The sequence below is a fragment of the Urocampus carinirostris genome, chromosome 3, assembly GCF_059441175.1.
Source record: "Urocampus carinirostris isolate Australia breed hairy pipefish chromosome 3, RoL_Ucar_1.0, whole genome shotgun sequence".
NCBI lineage: Eukaryota > Metazoa > Chordata > Actinopteri > Syngnathiformes > Syngnathidae > Urocampus > Urocampus carinirostris.
Window position 1 is genome coordinate 54,599,653 of NC_142351.1, and position 12,448 is coordinate 54,612,100.

The window sequence follows — 12,448 nt, forward strand, 5'->3', positions numbered from 1 at the left end:
AAAATAGTTTTGGGTCCTATATCTTCCATAAATAAGGCGCTACAATGGGAACGTCGACAAAACAGTCAGATGATTCAGTCAAACTGATTACCCCCTTAACATTCCCAAAGCTTGCAAAGAAGCAAATACGTGTCGTAGACAAGTGCGGATGCGGTGTCCGTACGATGTCACTCAAATGCATCATTTCAAATATCATTCGGAAGGTTAAAGTCTTGGGATTCAAGAAATGGCAACCATTCCTTAGTTTCTATTTTCTTTTTCGCTCGCAACTTTACTGTGCATATGACAATAAACACTTGGAATTGAGATTAATTCACTCAACTCATCACAGCAACATCAAGATCGTTCTAAAACAAGATACCGGGAAAATATAAAGCCGCATAGCTCACCTAAGTTCTCACGTTCAATAATGATACGCAATCATGGTCTTCTTACAACCGTGAGTGTAGTAAATACCAGGAGAGTAAAATGTTTACAAATACAGACTAATGAAACATGTTTCTTTATGGCGTAGTTTAGCAAGCTTGCTATTCAGTCATCTTTTTCGGCCAATTGCAGGGTTTGTTTCGGCCCTCTAGCCTATCCGAGGCTCCGAATAACTTTAGCCAATAGCGATCGATTTAACAGATGATTGACACATCTTTTTCGGCCAATTGCAGGGTTTGTTTTGGCCCTCTAGCCAATCCAAGGCTCCGAATAACTTCTGCCAATAGCGATCGATTTAACGGATGATTGACACATCTTTTTCGGCCAATTGCAGGGTTTGTTTTGGCCCTCTAGCCAATCCGAGGCTCCGAATAACTTTAGCCAATGAAACGCAATATATATTAATATATAAATCCCAGCATACACCGCGGACTACTCCACGTTCGGGGGAAAATCAAGTCGGAGGCTGTTGCGTAAGTTGCGAGAACTTGCGATTTAATATTGAGCCATATAAGAGGCGCACTGTATTATAAGGCGCATGGTCAGCTTTTGAAAAAAATTAAGACTTTTAGGTGCGCCTTATAGTGCGGAAAAATACGGTAGTTTTGCGTTTTGTGTATAAAAAAATTTGCATGAACAGACCCTCATCATGGAAAAGGTGTCAATCGAAAGGGGAGGCCTTACTACCGTATTGGAAATCATTTCACTAGTCTGTTTATTTGTAAATCGAATTAATGTGGCCAAACAAATGGATTACAGAAAGCAACGTCCAACGAAGCAGAAATGTTTAAAAGGCAGATTTCTATTCATCTGTCGGCATTATTGTGTCTTTTGGAGTAAATATTTTACACGGCTGGATTCTATGGATCGTCCTTGATGTAAGGGGTTAACGTACCGTATATTATTCAAAGCTCTTTTTGTGTAAATATCTCATGTTTGTGGGCACACGCAGCTTAAAGTCAGTTGCGTCTTACGTATGTACAAAATGTTTTTTCCTTTAAAAATGTAATGGGTGCGGCTTGTAACCAGGTGCGCTCTATATTACAAATTTCACGGTACACTCAACTGTTTTTCGAGTAAACTAACATTTATCCTCGAAACAAGAAAAAATGATCAAATTTGGCACAGACTGTTTTGTTCATTTTAAGCATTGTTCTCTAATTATTGTTATAAATATTTATTAAACAGAAAGAAATACTGAAACATACTAGATAAAACAATTTTGCTCATTTCAAATGTTTTTTTCACGTTTCTCATTACTTTCGAGATACACAAAGACGAAATATCTTAAAAATATAAAAATATACTGAACATTAGAAAAATGTTCTCCCAACAAAAAAAATGATCTTACATCATTGGCAGAAAATGCTGCTTATCATAATTTGGTTTTTGAGTTAAATGATAACAATGCAACAGAATTGTCTCATGCGGGAGTCACAAGATCAACTTGCTCATTTTAGGTATTTTTTTTCAAACCCCATACAAAAAAATATTTCTTAAAATGAGGCAAAGTAATCCAGCATCTGCTGAATAATTGTACTTATTTTAAGAGCATTTTCCCCATTTTAAACCCTCCATCCATCCATCCATCCATCCATCCATCCATTATCGGCACCGGTTATCCTCGTTTGGGTCGCGGGAGTGCTGGAACCCATCTCAGCCATCTTCAGGCATTGGGCAGGGGACACCCTGAACTGGTTGCCACCCAGTCGCAGGGCACACAGGGACAGACAATTCGCTCGCTCATTCACAACTAGGGACAATTTGGACTTGACATACATCTTTTTGGAATGTGGGAGTGCCCGGAGGAAACCCACGCAAGCACGGGGAGAACATGCAAACTCCTCACAGGAAAATCGATCTCATGACCTCAGAACTGTGCCGCACACGCGTTAACCACTGTGCCGCCCTGCTGCCCTTCATTTTAGACCACAAAAAAAAAAAAAAAAAAAAAATTAAAACAAGAATAATTATAGATCAATTCAGGAATATTTATGCCAACAGGTTTATTTTTGCTTGTTTTCAGTCTGCTTTCGTATTTTTATTTTTTAGAAATAAATTGTCGGATGATGGATCAATTTGCTCATTTTAAATATTCTTTGACCAGCTTGGTGGCCTTGGGGGTATGGCGCCCGCCCCGAGACTGGGAGGTTGAGGTTCAAGCCAAGACTTAAACATTGGTACCTGTTGCCTCCCTGCTTGGCGTTCAGCATTAGGGGTTGGAATTGGGGGGTTTGGTCACCTAACGACTCCCAACACCTCAGTTGGGTTGAGCGAGGGGGCTGGGAATCCCCTCCTCTGAATCAATCTCCCAAAAAGAGTCAGAAAGGACTCTAGCCACCTCCCACTAGGGGGATATGGCTGTGGTATATATATATATATATATATATATATATATATATATATATATATATATATATATATATATATATATATATATATATATATATATATATATATATATATATATATATATATATATATATATATTCTTTATTTCCAATCTTGGTAGAATATATTAATTAAAATGAGCAAAATAATCCAATGTCTCAAAGGCAGATCTGATAGATATTTCGTTACAATATTTTTAAAGTAGAAAATTGCAATCAAGATTTTCTGCCAATGCTGTAAGATGTGTTAATATTTTCTGCAGTGTTTTTTTTGTTGGCTCAGGTAGTTTTTGCCTCTTTTTTATCACATTTGTGAACCCATCATGCAATGTACTAAAACTCTACAATGCTTTGTGGCATTAACGTATCCCGGTTGAGGGAAGTTGAGTGCGCACCTAAGCAATGGGATTATTCGGACGCTGATAGATGCACAATAAAAGGACCACACCAACTATTGCAATTGGGATAGTCACAGTCGGATTAAGATCTTAATAAGACTTCTGAGTGCATTTACCTGGCTTTCCATAGTCAGAATACTCGTAATAGTCCCTTTTCAATCGGATTATTGCCTGCACGTAAATGTACCCATTGACAAAGTAAAACCTTCTTCCAACAATAAATGGCCACCTCTGGGACCTTGAAACCTGAGAATGAAAGCCCATGCCACGCATCCCTTCAGCGGATTTGTTTTGGTGCCACAAATTCGGATCCAATTACTCGAGCCAGTGACTTTATTTCAGCCCTTCTCAACACGCCGGATGTGATAGCGGCTAAGTTCTAACTTGAACTGTGCTGGAGAGAGAAATGGTGCAGCAAATGCAGAATATTGTGTTTTGGAGATCCCTGTTGGCCAGAAAATCCTGCTAATCACTTCTGCCTCACACTTTCTGGGCCAAGAGAATCTGCCTGACACCAGTCACTGAGTGGGCACTGGGGATGTGATACGCCATCTGTTGCACTCCTCGCTTCTCATTGCAAACAGGCGGCATTAGCTGCATGCTTTCATAAAATTAAATCAATGCCTTAGTAATACAGAATGGAATAGTCTTTATTGTCCTTTGATAACAACGTAGTGTACGTTCTTTATAACGAGATAAGACTTACTTAAAACAGTGTATGAAATAATGTCTGCCCGGACGCCCGAGGTGTGCATCTTTTACGTCGGGCGTACAACTTACAAAACGTCTCCGCCCGGGTAGCTGACAAGTTTTTCAAGAAAAAAAAAGAAGAAAGATTTCTTTTCAAATCAAACGTTTGTTTTATTCCCATTTTTAAAATCTTCATTCGGTTTGGAACTTTCGGAATTTCGGTTCGTTTAGCCATTTGCGTACCCGTCAGTCAATCAGAAGCCTGCATCAAATAACTTCGTGCTTCCGAACTTTTTCGAGCGTTATAAGGTCGTGCATTTGCATATCATTTTCCAAAGTAGACGCACAGAGAACACAAAAAATGGAAAAGTGGCTAGGAATCAAGCCAAAACCTCAGCCCCAGAACAAATATTCGAAAGAAGCTAACAAAATTTATGACGCTACAAAACGTAAACGTACATCAAAAGCATCGTCGAAAGAGGAGTTCACGTGGCTTGTAGCAGACGACACAACGTGAACATTGCATGAATGAATAATAGTAAATACAGGTACATACAGATGGCAGATGGAATCAATGAATGTTATACGTAGATTTATAATAAAGTTAATTTTAAAGTGTTGTTCTGTTATATATTTTGATTATCAATCCTCAATACTTTGCAACAATGTTTTTTTTTTTTGCGATTAGTCGTCTTATTGTGTTTCAAGTAGTGAAAAATGGGGCAGGCAACTTTTCAGACTTTTCTGCCCTGGTGTCCAGTAACTTTTTGTCATGAGTTTCATACACTGCTTGAAGCCTTGAGAATATATAGATATGGAATGAGTCGGCCAAGTGTTCGTTTGCAAGCTCTCATGATTGCACAAGCCAAGAAATATGAAAGCTTCATCCACAGGTTGATGTAAACTTTTTATTCCCATTTCTTTTATTACGTGCTTATTTTAAATGATTTTTCGGGGGTCAGTTTCGATGCTTGTTGGTAAAAAGAAAGAGTGAAGAGGTGTTGTGAAAGGATAGTGGGATTGTGGACGCGTTCTAAAGGATGGGCTGGACACCCATATGATGCGGCAGGGGTAAACCAGTGAAAGCTGTCGGGGCTTGCTGTTGAACAAAAGAGTGTGTTGTGTCACCCTGACCTGAGTGACATGGCCGCTTTCTGGTGTCCTGTTTCATCTGGAGGGACGAAAGCATGACCAACTTGGGTGACGAGGAGCCTAACTTATTTGGGTGTTTGGGCAATTGGCTTGGCCATGGTCCCAAAAAATTTTGTGTGTGTTTTTTTGGCAATTTTTTTTCCCTTTTATTTTCTTTGTTATTGTATGTGTTTGTCTTGCTGTCGGTCACCCCTCTTGAGGGATATGACCAAGGTAGATAGATAGATAGATAGATAGATAGATAGATAGATAGATAGATAGATAGATAGATAGATAGATAGATAGATAGATAGATAGATAGATAGATAGATAGATAGATAGATAGATAGATAGATAGATAGATAGATAGATACATACATAGATAGATAGATAGATAGATAGATAGATAGATAGATAGATAGATAGATAGATAGATAGATAGATAGATAGATAGTTTCGATGCAAGTGAATTATGGTCGTTCGTAACTCGATCGTTACTTTCAGTGTAACGGGCTACCTTTTGGTGTCAGGAATCATTTGGGGTAACTGAAATAAAGTAACTAGTAACTTTAACTAATTACTTGTTCCGAGTAACGCTCTAAAAACTAGTCATAAGTGTATTGGAAGAATAGTGCCATAAGAAACTAGTGCTTTGGCATTAGTAGCAACATATTTCCAAAATAAGAGGCAAGGAAAAAAAATATGAACACTAAATTTTCCATACAAAAGCAAAGTACATTTTTTCACAGTATTACCTGTGTCGTGATGGCCTTGGGGAAGAAAATGTCTCTGAGGCTGACGACACAAAGTTGACATGTTTATATGGTCCTGCAAAGTACAACAAAATGCAGATTTGGTGGCACCATCTCAAGCACAGAGTGCAACAATTTCTCCCTACTGAAGTTCTCCCTATAAAATATACTCACATGTAAGCTGTATTTACACCCAAGAAACAAAACACTGAAATCAGGGAGTCATCCTAAATACACAAGTTTGGTTGTGTGTCACCAGTAGAACATGGGGAAGGGTTTGGCTCATACAGGACCAACAAGTAGGAAATCAATGGGGAAAACGTAGACACAGAAATTACAGTAACGTGTTCTGAATTTTGGGGTTTTCATTTGTACATTTTTTTTGCAACACACCATGCCTAGAGAAAAGAACATGTTGTTGACAGGACTCGATAATTGAGGAGAAAATCTTTGGGTGGTTTGAACCTCATAAACAAAATGGATATGGAGTGTCTCGGCTAAGTATTCATTTGAAAGCTCTTAAGATTACACAGACAAAATAAAAATGAAGTATTCCACAGGTTGGTGTACAAGTTTTCTTCTATTGCTTTTATTTAGAAGCAGTTTTAGGTGGTTGGGTTCAATGCATGTACATACGGTAAGTTGTAACTGTCTATTTTTTTGCAGAGTAACGCGCTACTTTTGGGGGTCAGTAATCTGGGCTGAAATCAAGTTACTTTTTCAACTATGTAACTAGTAAGAGTGAATAAAGGCTTTTTTTAGTAACGTGCCCAACACACAGATCCTGGGAGGTCATCAGAAGTTTCAAAGAGTAGTCGGGCAAAAGCACATTTTTCATATCTAAAATTAGCATTTCAGAACTAAGAACTTTTCTTATACTGATAGCTAGTTTGAAATCAATATCTGGAACCAGCGATCGCTAGTCATCATCGTAATTTCTGACAGGTTCATAACCCCCCGGGAAAACCCAATTATTTGAAACCCGATAAATTGTCGTCTTACCTCGACAGAGGATTTGGTAGCAGATCTTATCTTTCTCCATTTGTCTTGTGATTCCCTCTCGTCTTGCGCGTTTGTGTGTTGCCTTTCAATGGACAGCTGAAAAGCTGAAAAAAAAAAAGAATATAAGAGAGTTCCTCATTCTTAGATATTTTTCATCACTGGTGTCAAACCCATGGCCCATGGGCCAAACATGGCCCGCCACATCATTTTATGTGGCCTGCGAGACAATGCTGAGAGTTGCACAAGAGAAAAATGAGCTGCATGGCATCACACAATGACTTGCAGTTTGAATTATATCCATTGGATGCCGCAAAAGCCTGGCACCACTCGCAAAGCACCTGTATTTGCTGACTCCCATTAATCAACCAGAGAAAAATTAGGAAACCCTTCCCAATGTTATTTTACTTAAAAGTAAAGTCACAGATGCACTGTTCAAAGCAATATAAAAAATACCAAAAAATACCCCACCACCCAGTCTTTTTGGTAATTCAAGAAACGTTTAGCTCATTTTCTTAATAGATTTTAAATCTAATAGAGAAGTTCCCATATTCCAATAAACATTTTCATAAAACAAAAGACTTAAATAATTCAATCAATCATTGGAATTAGTGTTTGTGTACTATTTTTGTCACTTTCCAGTCTGGATGAGTTTTAAAATGTTGTGGAAATGAATTCAATTATTTACTTTGCTTTTTTTTTTTTTTTTTACAAATGCACAGTTAATGAACCCTACAAGAGATTATCTTGGCGGATTAAAAAATATAATCAATTTAAAATAATAACTGTTTTAGAATCAAATCTTACATTCCTGGATCATGATGTGTTTGTCTCATCTCATCTCATTATCTGCACTGCTTATCCTCAGTAGGGTCGCGGGGTGCTGGAGCCCATCCCAGTAATCATCGGGCAGTGGGCAGGGGACACCCGAAACTGGTTGCCAGCCAATCGCAGGGCACACAGGGACAGACAACTCGCTCGCTCATTCAAACCTAGGGACAATTTGGACCGGCCAATCCACCTGAAATGCATGTCTTTGGAATGTGGGAGGAAACCGGAGTCCCCGTAGGAAACCCACCTTAGCACAGGGAGAACATGCAAACAAAGGAAGTCTGGTAGCTGGATTTGAACCCACACAGGAGGTTCCCAAGACCTTGGAACTGTGCCGCGCACGCGCTAACCACTGCGCCGCCGTGCTGCCCATGATGTGTTTGTGAACTTTCGAAAAGACCCTAATCATTCAGGCACACTTTTTATGCCACTAATTTACTAGACCGGCCCTTATGAAAAGGTTTTTTTGCCAAAACAGAAACAGAAAAGGCCATCTTTGCCAAAACAAATTTGACACCCTTGAGTAATAAAATGCTATTTTACTTTAAGAAGTTTTGATTCCTACAATGTTGTTATGAAGAGGGAAAACTTGCTTTTTTCCTCTCTGGGCTTTTTGCCTTCTTCTATTGATTCAACTCATTTGGATTAGAAATCCAATAAAACTGGATTTTTTTTTAACCATTTTGAAAAAAAAAAATATTTCCACATTAAATTTTTCCACTATACATGAAAAACTTTCCCTGAAACAAGAATACATTGATATGGCTAATGCAAATTAATTCTTATCATTTTGCGATATTTTTTTACAATGATTATGCAAATAAAACTGAAAATAAGCAAAATTACCTGCTATTTCCCTCAACAGTTAAGATATATTAGAAATACCTTAGTTTAGGTGACGTTTTAAGAAAATATTCAGCCAAAATTGAGAAAGAAAAACATCAGCAAAATTATCTCATATGGCAGACTACTTTGTATTTGAAAATATGTATCTTGGTTCTTCAAACAAAACAAGAAAAACATTATTTAAAAAAGAACATTAGCTCATTAAGCACATTGAAAACATTTGTTAGGATCTTAGATCATAAAAAAAGCAATCTCCCTCTTTTTAGATATACATCCCATTTGTCTGTGTGTGTGAATGTGTGAGTTTGTGTGTGTTTGTATGTGATTTAGAGGTTCCGAGACGGCTGAACCAATTATTGTGAAAATTTACACAGGAGAACTTTAGGCCTTATGGGAGTGTCTTTAGCTAAGTTTCGTGTCAAGGCACCCCCAACAAATACCAACAAAACTGCCAAACATCTGCTTTCGTGTGTGTGCATTGTTTTCATAGGGTCCCCAATTCCCTTTGGCGGCCAAATTCGGTACAGCAACTCTTGACTAATGGCCACTCTGAGCAGCCAAATCCAACCTTTTATTGCCCCGGTAAAGCTTGTTCAAAAACCAACTCCAGGTCTTTTTTAAAAATGAAAGTTGCTTTTTGCAAAGAGTACCGAAAAAAAATAAAATAATGACAAAGCGTAGGAAACTGTTCAAAACTTGACTACTAAAAAAATCAAGCATCATAGTTACATTCATCATACCAAGGAACATTTTAGCAGACTATCAACCCATCTAAATCCCATTTCCTTTTTTCTCTCCCCACTTGGTAATTAGCAGACCAAACAGTCCAATTTGAGTGAACAAAGGATGAATCTATTTTTGAATGATGCACAAACATTGGCACGGGAGGATCATGACCACATGGTTGAACTTGGCTGAATTTCAATTGAGCGTGGAGGAGGATAAAGGCTCGCACTCTAACCTTCTTCAAAGGGGTCACGGAATGCCGCTTGCACATCTGGGGGGAATATGTGGGGGGGCGGTGTCGGAGCAACCCGCCCACACGACAGCTTCACTCTTTCGAACAGTTCCTTTTTACACGTAATTACATTGAAAGCTCACGGTGGTGTACTTCTCGAAGGGAATCATTCTTGCAAAGTATCGTCGTAAAAAAAAGAAGAGCTCCTTTAGATGGCTCAAGTATCAAGCTCAGCTACACAGACAGGAAACGATCAAGTAAAGATCACGGAGCCAGCTTTATTCATTATAAATTATAAACCTTTCCTGGTCTACCAACACCAGAGCTGCGGTGGAGAGGACCCAGCAGAAACCGTAATTACTGAAAGACCTGAGGAAAATCAACCTGGAACTGAAGATGCTGATGTCCTCCTACAGAGCCACAGTGGAGAGCATTCTTGCAAACAGCATCCTGTTTGGTTTGCTGGATGAGCGGCAACAGACAGGAGAACCTTACCCGGAGTCATCAACACAGCCCAGAAAATTGGCGGCAGCTCTCTACTCAGTAGTACATTGCTGACTTGCATACCTCGGCAGGGCCTACAACATCATGCAGGACTCCTCTGAACCCCAGCCTGTCACTTCTTTGACCGACTCCTGTCTGACAGATGCTACAGGTCCCTCGAAACAAAGACTTACAAGCTCAGAGTTTCTGCCCTGAGGTCATTGTTCTTATCTTATAAATATGTTGCTGCTAATGTCATAAGACCATTTTTTTCATTGTAATTTTTTCCCCAAGCACTTACTGCTTAGGCCAGTCCCTCGTAAATATTTGCCTATTTATCCAAACATTTCTTGAAATCTTGTTTTTCTCTTTAAGTCTTTTATTACTTATTTTTTATCCCGGGTTGCCACTATTAATATTTCTCTGTATTCATTTATCATTTTAAAAGAAAACTAAAATAAGCTAAAACAGTGTTGAAATGGTAAAAATAAAACTTAAGCAAAATAATTTTACAACGGATATAGAATTTTTGGGGGACGACATACACAGCAAAATATTCATTTCAGTAAAATGTATTAAAAATAGTTAAAACATAAGAAATCTTTTTTTCTGCTAGACTTTCTTGTTCTACAGAATTATTGTGTACCAGTACACTTTTTGTTGTATTTTAAAAATTAGAGAGGATATATTTGAGTTTTTGGCATAATCATTAACAAAAAACAATATTTCAATTAATTTGTTATGAATACTGTATGTATGACAGGCACAATATTTGAATTTTCTGAGACAGTCTTGTAGGGTACAGTATTTGGAAAAATGACATTTAACATAAATAAATAATATAATTTATTATAACTGCGAAAATATGGTCCAAAGGCTTTTATATTATTTACTGTATGTACTGTGAAACGTCCCTGCCAGGAATAACGATTAACACTGAAGGCTAGCCAAAGCCAAAATCAATGCCAAACAACTCATGAGTGCTACTAAATCAACAAATCTATCCAAGACGCCACAATATGACGATCCATCTGCTTGAAAAAAGCAGATGGGAAGAGTTTACGGGAGCTAGAGCAAAGAAACACCTGATTCCGTGTAATGGCAAAATCTGACATTTAGGAGCTAAGCTTCCCAGCAAGGCTAAATGTAAAGCATGAATCTATTAAATTTACTTGTACATCATACCCCGAGATATGTCATGTATCTTTTTTGAGGTCGGGATTACAAGGGTAAATTGTCTAATGTTGGGTGATAAAGACCTATTGTAATTAGCTAATATCTCCTAACTTCCCGGAACACAATGTAAAAACATTACAATTGTATATACATATTTAACATTACTCCACCATATTAATGTTTGTAGTTCCCTTTATCAATATTAGAAACACAACACGGCACCTATTAACTCACAGCAAGACAGACTCCCTGACACTGGTACCGCGACAATATTAGCAATCAATGATGACATTGTCGGATGCTACCAGATGACCTGTATTAGGGGCAAAATGGTAAGACCAAATCTGTCTTTTTGAGAAAATAAAAATAAATAAAAAATAATCCTATTGTTTAATTATTGTTTAAATTTAATTTCGTAATCAGGAAGATGTGTTTCACAGATATTCAGGGTTCACTTGGATGCTTTTGGGAGAACAGGAACAGACCAATTTGTTTTTAATTATTCCATATCGGCAAAATTCACTCGTTACGTCAACAATTTCAGCTACAAGAATGATCCTGGAACACATTAAGTTTGTATGAAGCAGTCCCACTACAGGGGAGCATTGGTTTATTTTTTAATAATAACCCCAAATTAGAATTTCCCTACAACCAATCGTTTTCTCCTTTCAACTCCCCAGTGCCTCTGAATTATCCAACCTCTGTTTATCCGAGCCCTTCACATGTCAGTTGGACCTCATCCTCTCACCCCTGATCAAATCCTGACTCTTTTCTCTTCTTTCCCTCATATTTGCCATTATCCATTCTTCCAATCTGCTATTGGCCACGCTGCCTTCAAAATTGCCGTTGTCACACCAATTCTGAAAATACCCGGTTCAGTTCCCAACGATTTCCATAATCTCGCCATATTTCCAATTTGCCATTAATCTCCAAAATCCTTGAAAAAGTAATCTCCTCTCAACCTCATGCAGATCTCACTTTGAACAGTTTGTTTAAGCCCTTCCAATCAGGTTTTCGTCCATGTCATAGTACATAAACTGCACTCATCCAAATGACCAATGATCTCCTCACTGCAGAAGACTCCGGTTCACTTTCCATTCCTAACCTTCTCATCCTTAGTGCCACCTTCGATGTAATTACTCCCTCCATCCTACCCAGTCGACTCTCCTCATTTGGCATCCTAGCTCACAAACCATACTCAGTTCATTCAACTCAAGTCCTTCTTCTCTGAACCCTCTGCAGTTACCACAGGTATGCCCCAGGCCTCTGACCTGGGCCCACACCTCATTATAACCTACCTCTAACCCTCCACGCCATATCTTCCGCGAATTTGATATTTCTTTCCACTACTTTGCAGATGACACCAAA